Source organism: Pteropus vampyrus, unplaced genomic scaffold (assembly GCF_000151845.1).
Source record: "Pteropus vampyrus isolate Shadow unplaced genomic scaffold, Pvam_2.0 Scaffold368, whole genome shotgun sequence".
NCBI classification, from domain to species: Eukaryota; Metazoa; Chordata; class Mammalia; order Chiroptera; family Pteropodidae; genus Pteropus; species Pteropus vampyrus.
In genome coordinates, this window is record NW_011889149.1 from 1091639 (window position 1) to 1097575 (window position 5937).

The window sequence follows — 5937 nt, forward strand, 5'->3', positions numbered from 1 at the left end:
AATTTAACTTTTTAAGGTGACCGCTTTGAAGCAGGTGATACTCATTTGGATGGAAAAGTCTGTTTGCTAAAAATAGTGTTTCTCGTAGTCGTACAACCTCTGAACAGCATCCTTTAGCCATTTTGTGTGCACACATGAAAGTGGAAGGTTTTTCTTACATATCTGTCCTCAATAAAGACAAGACACATGGCCACATTTTCCACCATGTCCGTGGAGAATATTTTTATACAATTCCTTTTTCCCCATTCTCACTTCTCACCAATTGCTCACAGCCACACACAACACCCCCCATATACACATCCTTGAACATCGTGTCACATGGCTTTGAATATTCACATCACACATACAGCTTTGAGCATTCGCATCACACACATACCTCCTTGAACATTCACAGCACACACACACACACACACACCAAGAGCTTCAGATATTCTCATCACATACACACATACCCTGGAATATTCACATCACACACAAACCCTTGGCTGCTTGCTTTTATCACATATTTATACAAACCCTTGAAATCCATCTGATACATGCATACCCTTGAACAGCAACACTAAAACACATGTGCACATTCTGCACACACACACACAGCTTTGAAACTGGCATAACAGACGGGCACATTCTTGAGCATTCACATCACATGTAGACTCTTGAATAGTCACCTCACGTGCTGTTCAGGTCATTTGCCTGTTGCTCTCAGATCTGCTCCCTACTCTTTCCCTGCTGAGCTCTGCAGTGTGTGTGTGTGTGTGTGTGTGTGTGTGTGTATACGCGTGCGCATGTGTGTGTGTGTGTGTGTGTATATGCGTGCGCATGTGTGCGTGTGTGTTGAATGGAGTGCTGACTCTTGAAAATGACATTTTCTAAGCTTTTTTGCCACTGGATTCTAGTTGGGTTTGGCCAGCAAGAGGTGCTGGTGAGGGATGGAAGGGCGAAGGGAGAAGCCAGACATTTCTCCTCATTCTTTGCTTCGGTGGCATTCCCAGTGTCCCCTCTGTGGTCCCATCTCCTGCCAGCAGGCTTCTTCATGATTGGCTCCAGTTTCTGCGGGATGGCCAAGGCTCCTGGCAGCACCACCCCCTTTTCCTCTGTCTCTCCAGCTCTGAGGGTGGTGGTGACTTTTCCTCTTGCTAATCTCTTGGGTGCTTCACCATCCCCTGTTTTTGTTTTTCAGTCTTCCCAACACTTTTGTAACTGGTTCCCTGTATAATTCCCTCCTCAGGTGACTTTCGCCTAACTGGACCCTGACTGCTGCTCAGTTAACACCATGCTTCAGAATATTCTCATCCCAGACTTTCATCCACCTGTGTGTGCTTGGACTCTTGTTAGGTCAAATCCTGGTGCAGAGTAGGTGTTCAGTATTTGTTGAATGAGTGAGTACAGTGGTTGCCCTCCCTGTTCTGGGAGTTTCCTGGGATCGAGATTGTATCTCTAAACTAGGTGACTCAGGGGCATCTTCAGCCATTTCTAGGTGGATTGCAAATGACAACAATGAGCCCACCCTCATGGGGTCCAGGTCATCTCGGCCAGAGCCCGTTGTAGCGTGGAAGGTGAGTGGGCCTCAGCTGAGTCATGGAAACTTTCACGGAGCCTCATGCATTACCAGATTTTGCATCAGTAGGCCAGATACGGTTTTCAGAAGCAAGCGGACTCTCGATGCCTGAGATACTTTGGAAAGGGTGGGGGTGTCTCTCCCTAATGATTTGGGTGTACCTGTGGTCTGAGCACTGACCTCCAAGTCTAAATCCCTAGTTCTGAAATTGACTTGGACACGCTGTTCTTTCTGTCAGCATTCTTGCTTATGGAATCACAGGAACTATTACCTGTCACTTATTCTTGTTTACAAAATGTTTAAGGAAATGTTTGATCTTGAACAAGTAAATGCCCCCCCCCCACCCGTGGGCCTCGGTTTCCTCATCTGCAGCATAAGGAAGTTGGATTCAGAACGCAGGTGGGAGCAGCAGTGAGTGAGTGATTAGGTGTGGGTGGTCAGGGTGGGTCCCAGACAGTACCTGTGGTGTCCACAGGGAGGCACCACACACAAATGCATGCACAGCCCAGACCACAGACCAGCAGCTGTGCTGCCCTCGGAGTTGGAAAGCCCAGTTCCTCCTTCCCTAGATCCTCCCTGCGTGAGAGTGTGTTGAAGGCCACTGCAGCTACGCTGTGATACGCCAAGATATGGCAGGCGGCAGGGGGAAGTCACCAGCGAAGGCAGTCACATGTTAGAATGAGCTCACAGGATTAAGCAGAATCGTGAAGAGGGTGTGGGAGCTCTGGAGAGGTACAATTTGAAAGGGAAGACAGCCAGGAACAAAAGTAATAACACCAGCATCCAAGCATTTTCATGTGTTTGATTCAATTTATTACATTTTTACTTTGAGCAGACTGTTAGAGTCTCCTTGTAGAACAGTATCCTAAATTTACGTGATCCTTACAGTATGCTCGAGGAAAGCAGGGTGGTGTAAGTGTCCCTAATTGACAGATGAGGGGAGCCGAGAGCTGGGGGAGTGAAGTGGCATGGCCCTGGTCACACACCTGAGAAGTAGCAGAGCTGGGACTTAAATCCAGGTCCTCATGGGCCAGGAAGGACGCCTCTGGGTACTGGAAATCATAATGTGGGCACCTGCCCCAGGTGGACTAGGGTGGTTCTGTCTGGCCAGCAGCTCCTGATATGTGACAGGAAGCAGTATTGGCCAGATTCCCGTGGCAGCAGGTAGAGCAGGTGAGCTCCTTCAGTCACCTGTGCTTGCATTTCCTCTCTTTACATTGGTAACCGAGGCCCAGAGAAGGAGAGCCTCTTCTCAGGCTTCACAGCTACAGGCAAAGGCAAGAGAGCTCGGGAGTGCTGATTCCCAGCCCCTGGCTTCTGCCACGTGGGGTCTGTCTGACCCCAGTGTGAGACCCAGTGCCTTCTGGAAGCCTCTGGAATCTTAGGGGCCCCACTTCCTGCTCTCAAATACCAGGCCCTGGTGACAGTCTTTCCTTAGTCGCCTGGCAGGGATCCTTGACCTTCATACCCTGACTTAGCAGAAGAGCAGGGCTTACGCAGCACAGCGGGGCTTGGGGTGGGGAGAGCTGGGCTTTTTGCTCTGTACAGCTTTCCTGGGGTTACAGGGTGATGCCTGTGAAAGAACATCAGTGCATCCAAGTTTATGGATTATGTAGGAATCAAATTGTAATAATCTCCCTGGCCATCTGGTCTTGGCACTGCTAGCCAGGACCTCCCAGAGGCCTTCTCTCAGGCCACTGAGCAGAGCTTGGGCCAGGGCTGGACATAGTCATTGTGCCTAGGGCCAGGCAGGGTTTTCCAAGGGGCCTGGAGGGGTTTCCGCCCCCAGTGCAGAGAGGAGAAGGCAGGGCAGGTGGTGGCGGTCTGAGCAGGGATGTGGAAACCCATTACCAGTAATGCTGCATATGGACGGTCCACCTGGTTTGTAATGAAAGTGCAACCTTGCACTTTAGAAGGGCTCATTAGGCACATTTCTGGGGTGGGATGGGGGAGAGAAATTTTCTTAAGATTAGATGTGAAGATCTTCCATCCTCCTTAAGTCCTGCCTGAGCGATGGAGTGTGCTTCTGAAACCCCGGGCCTTCCCTGCCTCCCGGGGTGGAAAGTCAGGTTTTCTGTAGCTAGTAGTTTGGGCTCTGCTTTCACGACTGACAGAAAGCCCAGAGCCCGCTGAAGGTTTCGAGGGGGAGGAAGAGGAGAAGGGCAGGGCCATGTAGGGGTCAAGCATTGGACTCTGGCTCCTGATGGTCAGATTTGAACTCAACTCCATCACTTAATAGCTGTGTGGCCTTGAGCAAGTCATTGGACCTCTCTGCCTCCGTTCCTCACCTGCAAAATGAGGATACAAATAGGACAAACCTTGTGGGTTGTTGTGAGGATTAAATGAGTGCGAAGATGCCTGGCACCAGGGTCTCTGAACCCAGATGCTGTCCTGCGTGTGGGCTAGTAGCAACGTGCTGGTGAACACGCTCTTGGAGGTGGCGAGCGGTGGGGAAGGAGTGCTGTTGTGTATCACTTTCTGATTTCCAGGGTGTAAATGCTCTCACTGTGGCTAGTTGGGAGCCATCACTGTGGTGTCACTAAATGAGGAATTGGGCAGAGGCGCTCGCAGTTGGCTCTCAAGAGTTGGTGTGAGCTGGTTCTAGCACAGCCCTAACCCAGTGTTGCTGATATGATAAGGCTGCTTAATAGATATTAAAATTTTTATACTTAATAGCCACTGCCTCAAGAGTCCTCCTAGTGCTCCATTAGCCCTGGACTCTCCCCTGTGATCTTCCCAGACCTTCCAGTGGTCCATTAATTGAAAGATTGTGAGGACCCTGCTCCCGTGATTTGGCCAGTATCAGGAGGTTGAACTGGGGCGACAGAGCGTACAGCTCTGATAAAATAGTTTGCAAATGATTTGCTTCAGTGATTAAAAAATGTAATCAATATGCCTTGTTTCACCAGCTAGGAATGTAAATACCATCACATTTCTTTTATTTCTTCAATTAATTGCTTGAGCAATCTTTATCAGGATCTCTTTTTTTGTGGCTTCCTGCCACATGGAGTTGTTTGGTCAGTGTGAGGAAGTAGACCTGCTTCCAAATGCCAGGCAGAAAAACAAATGGAGTCTGATTAGTCTGTCTGCTGGTGATCTGTGTTGGTGGCTGCTGTGGAGACCTCACTGAGGACTTCCAGCCTGACCCAAGTGCCAGGGTAGTTGGATCGGGAGCAGTAGGGAGCCAGGCGGTTAGCAGAAATGAGTGCGATGAGTTGGGAGCGACAATAGAGAGTGGTGGGGTCTATGGTGAATTGGCATGTGTATTCGCTCAGCCATTTGTGGCAACATGTGTGCCCTGCGTTGCCAGATTTGCTTATGTTTTCAAAAGAAAAACGATATGTGGAGTTTTATTTTTAAGGCATAATTTACATATAATAAAATGTACAAATCCTAATGAATTTTTACTTATGCATACATTTGATGTATGCAACCACCTTCTGTAGAAAGATACGGAACATTTCCATCACTCAGTAAGTTCCCTTGGCTTCTTTCCAAGTCAGTAGCTATCCCTCTCTTACCAATAGTAGCCACTGGCTTCTATATCCATAAGGCAGTCTGATCTTGAAGTTCGTAGGAATAAAATTTTACACTGTGTATTCTTTTGTGTCTGGCTTCTCTTGTTCAATATAATACTCTCGAGATCATCCATCTTGCACATTATCAGTAGTTCATTACTTTTTATCACCAAGCAGTATCACATACCACCACGGTTTGCTTACCTGGCACTCGCTGAGGGGCATTGTCATAGTTTTTACCTCCTGGCTGTTTAGAACACAGCAGCTGTGCACTTTGCATGTATAAGTCTTTTTTTCGGGACACATGCACTCATTTCCCTTGAGTTTATATAGACATTGAAGTGGTTGTATTGTTGGGCCATAAAATAGGTCTATAAAACTTTATTAGAAACAGTTTTCATAAAGGTTATGACAATTTATATTGTCACCAGCAATGCATGAGAGTTCTAGTGGCTCCACATCCTTACCGGCATTTTAGCCATTCTGGTGGGTGTGTGGCGGTCCCTCATTGTCGTTTCGATTTGCATTTCCCTTGTTAATTAAGACACTGAGCACCTTTATATACATCTATTGGCAATTCAATATTATTTTGCGAAGTTCCTTTTTAATTCCTTGCCCTCTTTTAATTGGGGTGTCTTACAATTTTATATATGTGATATATATAACCCTCTATTACTTACATATTCTGAACACAAGTCCTCTGTCAGATATGAGTGCTGTGAATATTTCCTCTCAGTCTGTGACTTGCCTTTTCACTTTCTTGGTGGTGCTATTATTTTTTTTTCTTAAATGTTTGGTAGAATCTACCAGTTAAGTCATCTGCATCTAATTTGTATAAGCTTTTTAAACTACAAATTCAAT